At 43.6% G+C, this 19,351-nt stretch overlaps 1 protein-coding gene across 17 annotated transcripts in view; it reads right to left on the reverse strand.

The window, feature by feature from the left end:
- PARD3 (par-3 family cell polarity regulator) overlaps positions 1-19,351 on the reverse strand; it is a 631,899-nt gene that overhangs the window by 533,049 nt on the left and 79,499 nt on the right. Inside the window, exon 1 of one of the 17 annotated variants that reach the window (XM_059911642.1) lies at positions 3,377-3,453. The exons of the other annotated variants lie outside the window; for them this stretch is intronic. The gene's annotated coding sequence lies outside the window, so the exon portion shown is untranslated. Of the gene's footprint in view, positions 1-3,376; positions 3,454-19,351 lie in introns of those variants that run through there. 17 annotated transcript variants of the gene reach the window in all.

The following is a 19,351-nucleotide window of genomic DNA, read 5'->3' on the forward strand; positions in this document are numbered from 1 at the left end:
AGGCTGAAATGCTTTGTGTTTCTTCTATGTATTATTATGTATTATGTTTTAGCTCATAAATTCATGGGTTAACGCTTTCATGAACACTTTTTTTTTTTTGCCGCTCTGCGCAGCATGCGGGATCTTAGTTCCCCGACCAGGGATCGAACCCGTGCACCCTGCAATGGAGGCACAGAGTCTTAACCACTGGACCGCCAGGGAAGTCCCATGAACACTTCTTAAATCAAACAGATGTTTGTTACTACATCTTAAAAACCGTCACCATGAATACATACACATATGTTTGACATTCCTGTGATGACCATATAGGTGGTTATACATATATTCGCAGTGTCAGAAACAAATTTCGCAGTCAGTATCAGATACAAATTCTTTCTCAGAGTTGTTTCACCTCTAAGCTCTTTACAGAGAATTGTGAAATCCATATCTCTAGACCAGAGCCCTCCAGACATGCCAGCCTCAGACATCGACCTCGCATGTGACTTTGGGAGCTGTCTGAATTCCCCAGGGAGCTTGTTTTGATTGCTTGCCAGGAAATTTTAATGCCATGAATAAAAGCATGTCCGTTTGGGAACAACTAATAACTGAACAATATTTTTATCAAGTCCTATTTTAATTCTAATTTATGAAGCTTATATTCCTTATCTTCCCCCTAAAAGCAACTTATTATCTTCATTTCTACTGGCAGCAACATCCTCCTCGGACTTAATCTAATCAAGCCATAAACGTAGCCTCTCTACAGGAAATACAGGGGATAGAGAATCAAGTCCAATGACACCACAAGGAAACAACCAGACAAGTCCAGAATATGAGACCTTTAATAACACAACTGCACTGACTTCTTTTAAAAAAAATCCACGTTGTCTAATATCTGGATGCAATATATGATCCTAGAGTGGATCCTGCATCCGGAGAGAAAATTTATTTAAAAAAAAAACAAAACCAAACAGTGCTGGGACAATTGAAGAATCTGTCATATCATGTGACAGAATTGATAACTGGAAAATTCCTTGGATGTGAGCAGTATAGAGTAATTATATAAAGGAATATTCTTGCTTTTAGGGGATGTGTGAGGTAGTTAGGGGTGAGTTGCAGGGAGGGAGAATTTGGTACTATGTATCAATATGCTTAAAATTGAACATATCCATTAACCCAGGAATTTAAAATGTTTGTCTACATGGTCAAGATGTATATATGAAATCAGATGTTTTAAGAAACAATAATACAGAATAGGAAACCAGCCACATACCCAACAATTAGAAATTGGCTGAGTACATCCAATCAATGAAACACTATACAGCAATGTAAATGTTGTGCACAGAATATCATGGAAGGTATCATCTCATCTTTAGTCTGAAGACAGTGCAACCTGCAGACACGGACAAAAGGTACCAACGGCTACACACAATCGGCAGCCCTTGTCTGTACCTTCTGGTTTTCCATAGCAAACATATATGTGCAATCTTACAACTGTATCACCTTAAATAGCGAGTGAACACATCCCTTCCTTTCCCCTTCCTTCTTCTCTTGTTCTCAGTAATGGAATCACCTGCTAACTCATCTCACTGCTTCCAGGCTCCTCTCTTCCCAATCCTGTCCACATTCTGCAACCACATCCATCTTCACAGAACACCTATTTCATCGTGTCCCTGCCCCATGATGAGTCACTTCCAGTGACTCACTACATCCTAAACGTTAAAACCCAACGTCCTTGGCCAAGCACTCAATGCTCTCTCCAAGCCTGCTTTTCCGGGCTCCCCATGGATCCCATCCCAAGCGCTCCGAGCAGCGCCTGAGACAGAGCAGGTGCTCAGTAAGCGCTAGCTCCTCCCACTCCACACATCTGAACGCTTTCACCCCCGTGGCTCCGACAACCCAGGCTGTTTGTGCCTCTCCTGATACAGAACACAACCACTGCCTCTGTGAAATGTGCTCCAACCCCAAGGTGTTCATCTAGACCACAAATCTGTCACTTAACAGCCTATCTCCTTGTACATGAGTGGTGTTTTGTTATCTCTAGATAAGTTCCCTAAAGGCAGGGAGCATCTTCTGCTCTTTTTAGCACAGAACAATGAACAAAACACCATATTGTTGTATAAATAATGTGTAAAATATATATGAATAAAGTAATAACCCTATTGGGCAAAGAAAAAAATTTCAACAAGACTTTCTCAGAAACTATAATTAACACATGCAGGCTTGTGCTCCCCTAACTGCCAAGAGAAACCCCGTGGACACGGGTGCCTTGTCGTGACCAACACCCCCTTCACCCTGTATCCTCGGACCCCAGAGCTCACTCAAGAACCACAGTGTGGGGGCTTCCCTGGTGGCACAGTGGTTGAGAGTCTGCCTGCCAATGCAGGGGACACGGGTTTGAGCCCTGGTCTGGGGAGATCCCACATGCCGCGGGGCAACTAAGTCCGTGAGCCACAACTACTGAGCCCGTGTGCCACAACTACTGAAGCCCGCACGCTCTAGGGCCTATGCCATGCAATAAGAGAAGCCACCGCAATAAGAAGCCCGTGCACCACCACAAAGAGTAGCCCCCGCTCGCCACAACTAGAGAAAGCCCGCGCGCAGCAACGAAGACCCAACGCAGCCAAAAATAAATAAATTTAAATAAATAAATTTTTTTTAAAGAATGGGAAAAAAATGAAAAATATATCACCCACCAATTAACAGACTTGACTAACTTCAGTATGAGGAAGTAATGCTTTACCCCACGCTACCTATAAAGACACACAGATTTAAGAAGCGTTTCATTCCAGCCATGCACCTGGCAGTGCTGGATTCCAAGCTGCAGAAAAATACAACCCATAACCATTAAAACCAGGCCTCGGTCCCCTCAGGGCAGGGACCCACCCTGCAGCCTCAGCGGCCCACGGCACCTGTGCAGTTCAGGCAATAACTGAGATCTTTTAAAGCGAACTAAAATGCTGAATGTTTTTCTAGTGTTTATAAAGAAATAACCAACCTAAGAGATTCTTAGGGCTCTCACACAGCAGAAGAAAAATCTCCCCTCTCCTATTTACTCTCCAACCAGCCAACAAGAGAGGCTGACTCAAACCAAAAGGAATTTCTCTGACCTGGAAAGAAAGCCTCCCTGAAACATGAGAAACTCTAAATAGCTCAGAATTCTAAAACGAACCAACCATATCTGACCCCAAAGCGGCTCTCCACTGCCCCCTCATATTACTTAATCCAAAAACCACCTCCCAGTTTTTCTTTAAAGAAGTTATCTCAAATTGCTTAAAAATCCACAATTAATTCTTTACACCTGGCAGTACTCAACCAGGCTGAATCAGAATAAATACTCCTGAACTAACAGAGGAGATGGTGAGGAAACGGTGGGTTTTGATGGAGAATTTGCACCTACCTGGGGTCTCCTCTTTGGAAGCCTGGGCACGCAGCCGTCCAGCCGCACCCTGTGGCCCCTACACCTAAATCCAGCACAGCCCCCCGGCGCGCGGGGTCCGGGGCGGGGCGGGCCGCGGCACCAGCACCTCGCGCACGCGTGGCCCCGAGGCGGGGCGGGCGGTGCTCAGACCGCCGGCGCTCGGGAGGGAGGAGGGGCCTGACCCAGTGTCTGTGGGGACCGCCGAGGCCAGAGGTGGGCGTCCTCCTCCCGCCAGGCCACGGCCACCATGGATCCAGGGAGGGAGCAGTGATGGTGTCGTCAACAGATGGGCCAGAGCCGGGGTTCCTCCCGAGTCTTATGACCACGGACATCTCTGCAGGCGAGGAACACGCGCCAGCTTTCGGGATGATTTTCAGGAGGGAGAGGAGCGACCGACAAAGGGCACACAGGCCCCGCATATACCAAGATCCAGGCCGGGGCTTCCCTGGTGGCGCAGTGGTTGAGAATCCGCCTGCCAATGCAGGGGACACGGGTTCGAGCCCTGGTCTGGGAAGATCCCACATGCCGCGGAGCAACTGGGCCCGTGAGCCACAACTACTGAGCCTGTGCGTCTGGAGCCTGTGCTCCGCAACAAGAGGCCGCGAGAGTGAGAGGCCCGCGCACCGCGATGAAGAGTGGCCCCCGCTTGCCGCAACTAGAGAAAGCCCTCGCACAGAAACGAAGACCCAACACAGCCATAAATAAATAAAAAAACAAACAAACAAATAAATAAATAAATAAATAAAATCCAGGCCGGTGGGTCCGCGGGATCTCCTTGCCGCTCAGCTCGCTGTGGCTCGTTTGGACCCTCCTGGAAAGCCATCGCCACCTCTTCCCCTGTGGAAAGCTTCACCCAAATGCCACTTCCCGCTAACCTCTACCTCTCCCCAGCGTCGGCCTTCCATCCCGCTTCACCCTTCGTCCTGTCTCTCCACAGCACGCACACCCACGTCTCGCAGGCGTGCCCGCTTTACAGGAGCCCGCGGACCTGATTCACGCCCTCGCACCCCTGCGGAGCATCCATGCTACGGCAGGCCCTGGACAGGCGCAGGGTTTATGGCAGCAAACGGTCCCTGCCCGCTGGAGTCGCTAGCAGACGAAACAACAGGGGCTCTCGCTTAAGCACGGCCCCAAAGCCCAAAACTCATCGACACGCTGCTGGTGATCTCAAACCAAAGATCAGTTTGTATTCCTTTACAAACTCATTTGTTTCAAAATGATGTGGCGCTTAGATTTTTCCTGAAAATCCCTAGTGCGACTCATAACGTCATCTGCGTTTATCTGGTCAATTTCAAGTACATTTGAAATGGGGCAATTTTAAAGGAAGGGCTCCAAGACACCTTATGAAACAACGTAAAGGAGATGATGCAGGTTAATACCGTATAATTTCTTAATCCCTTAGATACATGCTTAGTTCGCTGTCCTTGTAAAGTTTTCTCGTATGAGGTATTTGAAATTTAGGTAATGGTGCTGTCAATCTATTGCTTCTGAGAAAGTATGGTGCACAGTATCTCAGAAACAAACAAACAGACGAACCAAAACACACTAAGCAGCACAATCGAAGCACTAAAACAGAAAACATAGCCAGCCCAAACCCAACCAGTCTGTACTAACCCTATTCTACCGCATAACTTTAAAGTTTCCGATAAAAATCCTGCATGGAAGCAAAGAAACAAATTAGCTGTATGGGAACTCAGGGAAAACCTAACTACACAACTAGTAATTCAAGGGTGAAACAGACTAACCTCAAACAACAATAAAACCTGTAACTATAAACTTATCGGACAGGGTGGGGGACAGCAAAACAGAAGTAAAGCTGGTCTGTGAAGCTTTGAAGATGCACACATAGAGTGGGTGGGGCAAGGAAGCCTGGCTTTATGGACACAGGCTCCAGTGGGCGCGTCCCCCGTTCATCAGTCAGTAGCCACGAAGAAGGGCGGTGAAAGGACCCCACAGGCCCAACGCAGCACAATCATTTCCTCCTTGCAAACACCTGAGGCCGTGTGCACAGCGATGAAGGGGGCAGGCTATCTCTGAGGCTCATTCACACATGGCTCAAGCAGTCACAAAGATTCAACACACCCCAGCCAGCTCTCCTTCTCAAAGTGGAAGGAGGATAAGCATTTCCACAACCTCCATAATCCAATCTTGAGAGCAACTTGTGATGCAAAACTAAAACTACCTAACCTCCCCTACAGCATTCTCTGTTGACATATGTTTACAAACATGTGTCTTTGCAGCAGCAGAGTTCTGAGCTCTGTTGATCCCATCCACCTTTCCAAAACCCAGGGAGCCGCCTGATGGCAGCAGAACCACAAGTCTGCACCACCCGAAGCAGAAGAGCAGGAAGCAAGGCCACGGGCCCATCCAGATCACTGGAAGATTCTTGCCAGCAGGAGCAGTCGAGGATATGGAAGAACATCCATCCACTTGGAGGCTCCCAATGACTGAGAACACTGTACACTTATTACCCAGTTTAACAGCTGCAGATAACAGGGTGGCATATTACACACCACCAGATGATGAAGAACTTAACACTCAGTCTGAAAGTAGTACTTGTGTTTTAGGACAAAGAGGGTACTGCCAGGTCTAGGTAAGGCCCCTGTTCTCCAAGACTTTCCAATCAACTTCAGGAGTCAAGCCATAGGTATGTGGAAAGTTCACTAACAATATCCAGTTATCAAAATTAAATGCCAACCAAGTGGTACAGGAATTACAAAAACTCAGAAAACACCAAAGACAAAGAACACTTCATGAAGGAATTATGTGTCACCTCAAATGGGGGCCATCTTAGGACAAAGGTGGAGGCCAAGACATACATGGCATGTTTGAATAGCGGGGAATAAAGCCCAGACACGACACACACCATCAGCACTTGTCTCATACTTGACTTTTTCTCCCTCCCCAGGACCAGGCTGTGCTGAGCTGAGCTGCACACACAGGACCCCCGGGGGCCAGGCTACAGAAGAGTCTCTCTAAACCCGAGTGGGAATCGCTGACACTCAGGACCTAATCCAAAAGTCATCTCGAGCTTCATGTTTGCTCTAAACAACTATTTAAACAAGCTGTCACCCACAGAAGCAGCACATGTGAACCCGCAATCTGAGATCTGACAAGCATTTCCAAAGACCCCCATATCATCTTTTATTTAATTCCAAAATTTTAAGGCTTATGGGATTATCTTGGGACTACATTCTCCCCCGCCCCCAATCCCTCCTTCCTCTTTTTGAAGTTAAATCCTATCTAGGTGAAACTCCCATCCCTCAAATGTGTTTAACAATAACAGGTCCTTAAAACACCCCCTCCAAGCACAGCAGCAGCACTTCCTGTTTATCAAAAGACGAAAGTAAACAGCAGGTCAACAAGACTGGACAAGGAAAACAGAAAACCCGTCTGACGTGTGCTATGTGAGCACGAGAAGCGGCCCCCCGCACCCATGGCGTCAGGCGTGTCCAGCCCGGCCCTCTGACCTCCTCCTGCTACGAAGACACCACTCTGCTCACGTCACAGCAGAGCCATGAATAGCACGAAAGTGACTGAATTAGCGTAACACCAGCGCATCCGCGTATGTGAACACTAGGGCCCATTCTTACTGAAAATCTACGGCGTTGAACAAGAGGCAAAGCCCATCTGGCCTTGCTGAGTGTTTCTTTTGACACAAAGCCTCTGTGTGGGCCTGTCCTACAGTCACATGACCTTCCTGAAAAAACTTGTCTCTGTTCTGGATGGACCCACACACAAGGCGGCTGGCACCAAAATTTCAGTTTGTGGTGCAAGGTATGTTGGGAAACAATTGCTCCCACAGGTGAATATAAATAGAGTGTAGACTACTGACACTCAATTTTTCTTTCTTTTTTTTCTTCCTTCCTTCCTTTTCTTTAAAAAAACAAAGAAAAGCTGCCTTTGAAATGATGCCATTTTGTACCATGTCAAGAATTCTTCTCAACTCACCTAAAATAAAACCTATAGATACACCACTAAAGTCCTAAAAATGTACCCAGTTATTTAGGAAGGCAAAATCCATCATAATTTAAATAAAATAATTTGCCTTTAAGGACTGTCACTCTCATTTAATGAGAAGTCACAATGTTATGAACTAAGAAGATAGAACTTTTCAGACTAATTAGAGGGCATTTGATACAACTTTGGGCCCCATCACAGCAGAAAGGCAATGTAAGTATCTTGAGAAGGGTGATGCATTAATTCTAAATCTACACCAAATATTCAAGCCCCCTTGACAAAGCTTACACAAAGGAACACGATATGGAAGCAAACTTGACTCGGTTAAGTGTAAATCCTAAGCAAGGTCCACTCTTCACAGAGACCAGTGGCAACCAAATGAAAGCAATGCCAGAGGCGAGGAGATTGCGTTCTAAAAATAACAGAATTCTAACCTTTAAATTAAGTTTGTTTCTTTCTTTCCTGTATCTCCATGCTGTCTTTGAAAAGAGTCAAACAACTGTGGAAAGAATAGAGTGTAAAGTAAACCATGTGAAGAGGGACAATGATGGGGGCTAAGGCTGCAGGGACGCTTGACTAGCATCTGGACTCTGCGGGGACAGCGAGAAGGAGGACACAGAAGAACTGACCCCTTCCCTCCAAACCCCAGCGAGCACGCTGGGCTGGATGAGACGGGGGGCCGTGGGGCTCCCTCTCCCTGCGAGTGTCCAATGTGCACAAGGGACGGGCAAGTGACCGGGGTGCTCAACCTCCGCAGGGTCAACAGGCGAGCAAGACACAGCGGTTCCACAGCTCAAGTCACAGACACTGCTGGACCGGCATCTCCTGGAGCTGTCAGAAGCCCCACTTTCACCAATGAGGACAAGACTGAAGAAGAAGGTGAGAGACCTAACAAGTAGGATGATTCAGTATCTGATGGAAGATACAAATAAAGCATTAAGTATCACTGCCAATCTGAGTTAGATGAAAAAAAAAAATGTGTACTGGGTTACACCAATACCTTCAATTAAGCATCTATTAAATTACAAATATATAAGTTCTACACTAGAAAAACACTGGCTTGTTATTTTCTAAATAGTAATAAGATTTCACCCATCGCCACCGTGTCCTTCACCCTTGCATCTTCTGGTGGAATCACCTTCAGAGCAAACAAGTCATAGTTCACCTACCACACATTTTTTTTTTTTTACACAGATGTTTTTGTATATAATTTTCCATTCGTTACAATTTTCTAGTCATTTAAACATTTTAGATGTAGTGTGATTTTTTTTAACGTCTTTATTGGAGTATAATTGCTTTACAATGGTGTGTTCGTTTCTGCTTTATAACAAAGTGAATCAGCTATACATATACATATATATGCGTCTCCCTCCCTCCCACCCTCCCTATCCCACCCCTCTAGGTGGTCACAAAGCACCGAGCTGATCTCCCTGTGCTATGAGGCTGCTTCCCACTAGCTATCTATTTTACATTTCCTACCACACATTTTAAGAGTAAACTGGCTCAGTGCACAGGGTCCCTGCCAACCACGATCACAGGAAGCATCCATGGAGGCGCCATGACGGTCAGGAACTGAGGGACAGGCCTGGCTGCTCTATCTCCAGTGGGCACAGGGCCACTCACACTCGGTGTTCAACAGGGCAGCCCCTGTGGTCACACCACTCCCTCCTCATGTCAGGGCACATGCTCAAGGCCTCCGGCTCAAAAACGTTTAACTTCCTATTATTTGCCTCTGCATTTGGGATATGGCAAAGCATGTTTAAAACCCCTTCCAAAACAGAATGGCCTTTACGAAGCACAGCCAAGAGCAGGGTGTTTTTAGTTCAGTGTTCTCGTCTGCCAAATACATATATTGACTTGAAGGGTAGAGGTTGCCCTTGACTCTCGTGTTTCCAATAAAACCTTAAGAGGAAAAGTCGTCAATGACAGCAGAAACACACACACACCGGCAAAGTCATCATACCTATTATGATTTTCTGGAGCTTTTTTCCCTTAAGCGAACGTGGTGCCTTACTGACTCCCCAGATTTTATCTGTCACAGATAAGATGGTCTTCTTTCAACCCCTTTCAGCTCAGATCACTATATATTTCAAACAATCCTTTAAAAATCACAATGTGTTAGGGATCAATCAGATCAGAGTAATTAACCTCGGCTTTATTATGTCAAGAAAATTTTTAAACTTCCTACTTTCACTAGTTCCCCGCTTGGGGGGGAAAACCCAACCACCTCATAAATTTTGCATTATCCCAGTACGTTGTGTTTTAAAATATGCTCAAGTATTGATCACAGTGATGCAGCAGAGGCACTTGAAGGCGCCCGCTCGCTCGGGCTTGGCAACTCCGCACGGATGCAGGGATGCAGGACCGGGACGGGGCTGGTTCCTCCTCAGGGGCTGCCTTACACTCTAGGCCCCAGGGCAGAGGGATGCTGCTGCTGGGAGGTGGCTTTAAAGTGCCTTTGACTCTCAAGTTCGCCTTCCTTCTGTTACTTAGAGGATGATGGCTCTGTGACTGCTGATACAACCCAGAGCCGCCAGCAGAGGGCACTCTGCGAGCAGAGGTTCCTTTCCTCCGCGGATGCCTTCACCCCATCAAAGCAAACACATTCTTAACTGATGCTTCATATTCAGCATGGGAACAGTTTAATCAGAAATTAGAATAAACTCATGTGTTCACGAGAAAGTAAACAGGCAATCTGAGGATGCTGCAAAACGAATCCTATATTGTTTAAAACATGTTTCTATCTAAAACACTTTTTAAGGGGGCAGGGGGGAAACCCCAAAGCAGTGCACTTGGAAGCTGCATTGTGATCTATGAAGCCGTGCAATTAAAGTGTCCTTCCAAATCATGCCCGTGTTTAAAGTCTTGTACGACCATCCAGTCTCTTGTGATGGTAGAGACAGAGCTGTTTATTTCCCTGCAATTCCATACGTGACTAGTTTTTTTAAAAAGCTCATACATTTCTAGATTTGTTAGTAAAATGTTGCTAAATTTATTAGTAAATTTCTAAATTTGCTTGTAAAAAATTAAATTATGTATAATAAACTGCCCTGTTCCTAATCTCAACAAACTATTTAAAATAACTTGATTACTACTACAGTAAACATAGCACATAGAACCATAGAAAATGCTACAGTGAAAATACATACATATATACGTGTGTGTGTGTATATATATATATATATATATATATATATATATATATATATATATACACACACTAGTTAAATTGGCCACAAACCATGGGACATTTTTGTTTTTCTCTTCACCGCTATGCTGTGTTATTGATCCTTAAGACAAAGCACCACAGGTGGCAGTGGGGAAGAGCTCTGGGATCAGTCCACCCTGCAAGCAGGTGTTTCCAGATCTCATGCACATCACACAGGGTTCTGGATGCCACGGTCCAAGGCACAAAGACCTGCTGTGGAGCAAGTGCCCAAGCAGTAGAAATGCCGACGCTTTGAATCAGCCGCGTGCGCTAAGTGCCTTCTTGATCGTCAATATGAAGGGAGCTTCCGCACAGGCAACAGAGCCCAGGAGTCAGCGTCCAGGCTCTGGGCCTCGCTGGAGCCAACCACTGAGCCTCTCTCTGCCTTCCTCCCCTCGGCTGAGAAATGTAACAAGAGTCCCCAATGCTAAAGCAGTTAAAAATAGCTCATGGCATTTAGTCACTGCTCGGTAAGTTTGGTTACTATCATTATAGCCAGGATTTTCAAAAAAGCCCCTTCCTCAACTGTGTAGAGGGGAATTGTACATTGTAAACCCTACCCTTTTAGGGGTGCAAATATCTAGGGTCAATGTACCACAAAAGCGAGTGAGGGTATACATAGGAGCTCTCAGTCCCACTTCATCTGAAACACCCAGGGAGGTTTAATAACTAGCTACCCACCACCCCAACCCAGACCAACTGGTCTGGAAACCAGCACTAGGAGCTCTCCCACCTCCCATGAGGGTTACAACTGAATAACAAGGTTCTGTACAACCCGGAACCTTGCTTGATGATTTGCTTGGTGTGGCCTGATTCTACTCTCCTGGGTGAGTACACTCCTGGTTTATAAAGAAATCCCGTTTCCCCTATTCTCAGCCATGCAGCAGCTAAGTGTAGTATCTAAGCGCAAATTTCTCTAGACAGAGATTTGGTCCAAGTTCTTCCCAGCTTTAAGGGTCAGTAGAGGTCATCAGTTAGCACCTCGTGGATCTCTGCCTCAATTTAACCATCAACAGCCAACCATCTGTGAGCCAGATGCAATATAACTTTCTAAAGCTCCCTAAAGCTCTCAGTTATAACTATTTTTATACTCAGGAGTTGGTGGTTTCCTAAACCAAAAGCTGTTCTCTCTCAGACGTGCAGGAAAGGCCAGCACTGCGTCTGTACGGCATCCTCCCTGAGCCTAGACCACAGTGTCCCTGAGCCCCAGAGCCCAGCAGGCTGGCAGCTTTGCACGAGATTCTGTGGACAGGAATCAGCTCTAGTCCCTGCTTTGCCAATAACTGTGTGAGCTCAGGCAATTAAAAGCTCTGGCCATTTCCCCACCTGTAATCACAGAGGAGCAGCTCAAGACGTAAGGGCCCCACTACCCCGAACATATACCATCCCCTGAGCCGCAAACACCAGACCACCCATCCCCCTTCACAGTGTGCCGGGCTAGCCCATCGTTCGGAGCAGTCAAGTTTAAACACTTTGGCACAAGAGTCCCAAGCTCACGTGCCTACGGGAACCAAGAGAGCAAACGAAGGCGGCGGGATGCGGGTTCCTGCAGCCTGGAGAGGAAAATCAGGGGTGTGGCGGGAGGGCTCGCTCCCGCCTGGAGGCCCCGGGTCTCTGGAGGAGCTGCACGTTCTGATGAGCCACGCGGCACCTTCTCACCTGCTCAGGTGGCCGTGACAGATGCCATCGAAGCACTGCTGCCCACACTACCTCCCCCTGCAGGCGGGGCAAGCCCCACCGGGCCCCAAGCTGGCCTGTCCTTCCAGGCGGCTTAAGCCTGAAAGCGCGAAGAGCTCCCACCCTGTGCTTGGGAAAGAGGTCAAAGTTCATTTCACTGGAACAAGTCCGAGCACAGCCGCTAGAGAGACCACTACATTTGTTTTCTTAATCAAAAACTACCCAAGTTCATAAGCACAATGACTTCTGGGCACTTTGAAGCCTTTTAGATTTTCTTTCTGTCTCTGGTCTCTTCTTTTTCTATCCCTGATCCTACATTGCTGCCAGAATAAAACTCTTCTGGCCCTGTTGTTAAACACTCTCTCTGAGAATTAAAGGCGGGTTTCCCCGTTGGGAATGGTGGAAGTATTCACCCCACCTCACCCGGCACACGCCCCTCCACCACCACCGTGTACTGGGCACCTGACATCTGACCAGTCATGTTCAACTTTAACACCAGATCCCTGCACACATTCTGGGTCAAAGACCATGTTTATTCCGTCTATTTGATTAGATTCCACAGGTTTGAGGCTTAGTAATGTGTTGTGTATGATGGATCAGAGGTAAAGATCATGCAGAGAAAAAGCCCTTGATGCTCCGTTTTCCTCAATCTAGTTAAGAATTTATCATAATTAATAAAGCACAGGTTTATAGAAAAAGCTCTCACATTTTGGCTCTCAAATACTTAACAAAAAGTATACAGTTCTTCAAATACATACAAATAGACTTTGGGAGACCTGTACATTAAAACACAGCAAATAAAACTTTTAACAGACTCTGATAATAAGTGTCATTGGTGAACATCTTCACAGATTAGAAAAAGTCACGTTAGTAGCCAGCGAGTCCCAATCTTAAATATTTCCACGGACTGTAACGACACAGGGCACTTGAGAAACAAAAGCAACAAGATTCTCTTCAATCCTGAAACATCTCCTAAAAGATGAGTGTAAAAGAATGGAACATATGCACCTAAAAGTGCCTTCCCACTTTAAAATGATTCATTTCCACTAAAGCTACTACCCGGTTTACAGTAAACGTGTCACATCGTTGCCTATTTTTAAGTGCTCCCCAATCAGCTGATATCAGTGCAGGCTGCAGTAAAATGTTTTTATTGTCCAGCAGAACACAACCATTTCTATACTTATCTTTTCTTTCTCATTACCTAGAAGCAGAAATCAAAGATTCCACATCTTCAGGAAGTCCATTAATTGTTTTTTAATAAATTTATTTATTTATTTTTGGCTGCATTGGGTCTTCGTTGCTGTGTGCGGGCTTTCTCTAGTTGCAGCAAGCGGGGACTATACTTCATTGCAGTACAAGGGCTTCTCATTGCAGTGCCTTCTCTTTGTTGTGGAGCACAGGCTCTAGGCGCGCGGGCTTCAGTAGTTGTGGCACGTGGGCTCAGTAGTTATGGCTCACGGGCTGTAGAGCACAGGCTCAGTAGTTGTGGCGCACGGGCTTAGTTGCTCCATGGCATGTGGGATCTTCCCAGACCAGGGCTCGAACCCGTGTCCCCTGCATTGGCAGGCGGATTCTTAACCACTGCGCCACCAGGGAAGCCCCCATTAATGTTTAAAATAGTTTGTCATATGTAGTGCAATATTCTGAATCCTCACATCTGGCAAAATTATCAAATTATCCTCATATGTAAAACCCTTCAAATGCTAAAAGCAGCCTACTCTTTTAAAAGAGATAATGCTATGAATAAAAAGCTCTCGTGAGAATTTAAAATATTCTGTGTGTGAAATGGAAGCTAAACATCTTCAAACGGTGTGACCTGATTTATTAAAGAAGGCCTGCTACTATAAACCAATCTGACCAGTGTGCGCACACAAAAGCCCCACTTAATTAAAGATACACTAAGGAAGTTACACACAACAAATTAACTCATTATGCAACGAACAACCTTCTAGAAGAGCCAGAAAGTAATCTGACAGCAGCCCAACAGCTCACTGTGCTTCACTCTGGCTTTTGTGCACTCATCTGTGATCTATCCCCAGGGAGAGATTCAATTTAAAAGGATGGTAAAAGAATGGAGGACCCTTCTGATAAAAACCACATCCAACATCCCCCTTGCCTCGCGTATGCAAAATCAGGAGCTTTTCAATATGCATTGGAGAATTTTAATAGGTCTTATAGTCTAAATCAGAACTAAAGAGTAATTCATAATTTTATTGTTTCTTAAAATACTAAAAAAAAACAATTTCTCAGGGCTATATCCTGACCCAAGATAAGCATTATCCCTCCTGCAGCATCTTATAACACATAACACACATGGTTCATCTTATGAAATGTGAGATACTTCTGACACTCGTTATCAGTTCTAATGTTTTAGCTCATCTTTTAGAAATTATGCCCTTCTGGACAAATAAATGTACAGATGTGGGAATGTCGGGCTGTTGAAAGTGAGATTCTGAGCCTGGAAAACACATTAAACTACATCAAGAGACAATGAAAATTTAACATTACCAAGGTTTCCAAAAAACATAGTAAATATTTCAAAACTTTCAACTCGATAATAAATCAATGACTGGTTGAAATCAAACTTGCACAGAAGTGCCTCCTTTGCCCTTTATTCACCCTAATGTGAGCTGAACAATACATTAGTATTATGAGTACTGAGGTAAAAATTTTGGTGGCAGTTGTGATTTGTCATGATCTTAAAACTATCACCATCCAGTACGAGCAAAATGCTTTTAAAAAAATTCAATGTTTAGGGATTAGTAAAATTCAGTTAGGTCAATATTCCTAGAAAATAAAATTTAATTTTTGTTGCCAAGTGGTTGTATTTACCTGACAGAGTCCCTTGTTAGTCTAAGTTCTATAAGAGAAGATGATGATGACTTTTGTTCTGACTATCCCAGGGTGTTTTATTCTACCTGCCATACTCCAGCTACAGAATTCTAAGTTAAAATAGAAAAGGCTCAAGACATCAAATTTTAGTATTTATTTTAGTAGGAAATGCATAGTGAATAAATTATTTCACAACAAAACAGTCTGAGTCATCCATCTATGAAATTATCATCCTCAGAATACATACAGTCGGCCGTCTGTACCTACAGGCTCTGCATCCAAGGATTCAAGCAACTATGCGGGTCAAAAATAGGAAAAAAAAATTTCCAGAAAGTTCCAAAAACCAAAACTTGAATTCACCACGTGTCAGCATATTTGCATAGCATTTACATTGTATTGGTAATCTAGAGATAATTTAAAGTATACAGGGGGATGTGCTTAGGTTATATGCAAATACCATATCATTTTATATGAGACTTGAGCATCCACGAATCTTGGTGTCCGAAGGGGTCTTGGAACCAAGCCCCCATGGATACCAAGGGACAACTGCATAATATTACATAAAAGTCCTACTGCTGAAAAATGAAATTTCAGTAAGACGAATCATATTTCCATCTTTTTTTGAGTTGCCCAAAGAATGTGAGCAAATTTGCGATTTGAGGAAGGAACCAATGAAGCAATCTTCCTTCTATAGACTACAATTGCCTCCCGTTTCATGATTATAGCTTTGCTGTCAATCATACAGGGAGGGGACCCCCAGATCCCCTCCCACATAAAATACACCAAGAAAGTCATTGTGAACACAGCAGCCTGCATCACTCCCACACCTTAGCCGGGAGAGAGATGCTGTTTTGTTCTCAATCCAACTTGTCTTTCTTTTTCTGGCTAAAATAAGAAGGAAATAGGGTTTCAAATGCACATGAAACATTCACTCAGATTCAACCACAGGCTGAGTCATAAAACAAGTCTCAGTAAATTTCAAAGGATTGAAATAATACAGCATATATTCCCTAGCCACAGAATTAAATTATAAATCAATAATAAAGATATTTGGAAAATCTCCAAATGTTTGGATATTTGAAAGTTAAGGGACATACTTCTAAATAACCCAAGGCTAAAAGAACTCACAGGGAAATTAGAAAGATTTTGAACTGAATGATAATAAAAACTCAACATATCACAACCTGTGGATTGCAGCTAAATCTTGACGGGAAATTTATAGCTCTTTGTGCTTATATTTAAAAAGAAAAAACGGTCTAAAAACAATTATCTAAGGTTCTACCTTAAGAAGCCTGAAAAAAAGACAAGCAAATTGAACCAAAGAAAGTAGAAAGGAAATAATAAAGCTAAATGAGAAATCAATGAAATGGAAAATGGACAAATATAGAATATCAACCAAACCAAAGGCTGGGTTCTTGAAAATTAATAAAAGTGATAAATCCCTAGCTATACTAATCAAAGAGAAATCACAAATATAATAACAGGAATGCAAAAGGGACATCGCTACAAATCATACAGATATTAAAAGGATAATAATAGAATATTATGAGCAACTTTATGCTGAAAAATTTGACAACTTAGATGAAATGACCAATTCCTTGAAAGACACAAATTACCAAAACTTATACCAAAAGACATAGAAAATTTGAATAACCCTGTTTTTAAATATAGATTCATAATTTAAAACTTTCCCACAAAGAAAACTCCAAGCTCAGATGGCTTCATTGTTGAATTCTCTTATAAACATTTAAGGAAGAATTAATGTCAATTTTATATAACCTCTTTCGAGAACTACGAGGGAACACTTCTCAACTCATGTTGAAAGGCCAGCATAAAACTGATACCAAAATTAGACAAAGACATTAAAATACATATGTTATCTCCCTCATGAACACAGGCACAAAAATCCTTAACAAAATATTAGCAAAGTAAACCCAGCAATACATAAAAGCAGTCAGGATATAAAGGCATTTTTTCCACAACCACAACTCTTAAGAGCCTCTCCCTCCCCAAAATCCAAACCCTTTTTTTGTTTTCTAAAGGATAAATTAACTGTCTGGAAATTAATGAGTTTGCAGATTGAAAACTTTTCACCTACATTATATTGTACAATACAGCTACAAATTTGCAGAATGCAGCAGCATTATTTTTTAATAATCCGAAATCAAGAGTAGAGAAATTAAATTTAGAAAACAAAGATGAAGTCAAGGGCGATATTCAAAATGCCTTCCATGAAGTCTCCAGATTGGCTGTGAGGAATCTAGCAGCCTGGGCAAGAGAGGGCCCCTCTCACTGAGAACATACATGTAAGGAGAGAACCACAACTGTATATATCACCAGGAAGAAGTTTCCCCTGTGGATTCTCAAGAAGAATGCTGTGTGAGACACAGTAAACCCATGTCCTCAAAACCATTCTTTAATAAATCCAGCATTGAGTTTCATAGGTATGCTTATTTTATCGTCTCCCAATTAAAAGGAAATGACCTAATGCCAAAAGCAATGGGGTGGGGGGAAGGGCAGGAGCCCATAATCTGACCTGGTTACACAGCTCTATCACTGTCAGTTACTCAACTCTGATACCCAAACTTAGGAATTTTATAGCTACAAGTTTCCATAGGCAGGGTCTCTGTATTGTAAAGATATTTGTATCCCCATGAATGCATACATGATTAAGTCATCATTATAAACATCTGTAAAATATGCTTTGAGCTATTTCTTTAAACTATTTTCTCTGTGCCTATCATTTTTTTCTGATTCAGAAAAAATGTTAAAGTACAAAATTATGATTGATCACCTTCTTTTAAGAATGCTTCCGGGACTTCCCTGGTGGCACAGTGGTTAAGACTCCGTGCACTCCAAATGCAGGGGGCCCAGGTTTGATCCCTGGCCAGGGAACTAGATCCAACATGCATGCCGCAACTAACAGTTCGCATGCCACAACTAAGGAACCGGCGAGCCGCAGCTAAGGAGCCCGCCTGCCGCAACTAAGACCCGGTGCGACCAAATAAATAAACATTTTTTAAAAGAAAAAGAATGCTTCTATACAGGAGGTCTGAGTTTGAGGCTGTATGCAAAGAAAATGTATTCTAGTATGAGATCCTCAGTTCCCCTATAAATTTCACTCAACTCTTATTTGGAGAGCTGTTCTTTTACATGTGTCTTTTACATGAGTCCTTTACACTAACTGCTGACGTTGACAGTTATAACAGTTCCTGCTATAGTGCTGACCAGAGTGAGTGCTAATCAGATGTCACATTACCTGAACTACTGTACCAAGTTTGTTTAGAAACAACACAAAATACCTATACGTCCTATAAATTAATGATCTTCCTAAAACAGCACTTTTTAGGCCATAAAAGAATATAAAACACTTTTTGTTTGCCATTAAAACCACTGAGATTTAAACGAATGCGAAGAATTTGAAGGTCGTGAATAACAACTGAGAACGTTAAGGCTCAAAATTAAATGTTAACTGGAGAGCAAGATCTAAAAACTTCCAACTCCCAACTGCTATGCCAATATTTCTTTAGCATGCCACACCTTTTGCCAAAATCTTTTTTTTTTTTTTAACTTAAACCACAGGGAAAGTAAATATTGTAATGAATTTGCAAATATTTACAAGAGGGGAACAAAGAAGTAAGCCAACTAAATTAAAGGAGACAGACATAAAAGGAAATAAGCCCAAGGTTCAGGGTTCCCCGCTTCTCAGAATTGACAGCGTAAGAATAAAAGGAAGAGAAAGAATTTTGCAAGACGAAATCTTGAAACGAATAGCTTTTTGCAAGATTAATCACAGCTATTAATCCCTCCCTGAAAGACAGACAGCAGGGAAGCGTCCCTGTCTCTAATCTAAAAGACCTCCACAAAAGAGCTATTATAGAGGAAACACCACCACAGGGACGTGCAAGCTTATGAAAACGTTAAACTACGGAAGAGTCACCGGTAACATTAACATGTAGTTCTCACTTTTCTTCCTGTGGAGGAAGGTCTGAGATGTACTGCACAGCCCTCTTCTCCCCTGCCCCCAGCACAAAGGGCTTCCAAGTCTCTTTTGGAGTATCTTGGTTTTATCTTTAAAATGCATATAAAATGTGTATCTTACTCCACAATATCCGTATTTGTCTTAATAAAACAAACCTGCACCCCTGGACAAAGGGATAGACCATCCCTGACACCCCCCGTACCCCCCAGCAGTGAGGGTCAGCACCTGAGAGAGAACCCTTGCCTTTCAGCACCAGGCAGATGTGGGGCTTCACGGAGGAGTCCCTGCATAAAGA

Source organism: Balaenoptera ricei, chromosome 2 (assembly GCF_028023285.1).
Source record: "Balaenoptera ricei isolate mBalRic1 chromosome 2, mBalRic1.hap2, whole genome shotgun sequence".
Lineage (NCBI taxonomy): Eukaryota > Metazoa > Chordata > Mammalia > Artiodactyla > Balaenopteridae > Balaenoptera > Balaenoptera ricei.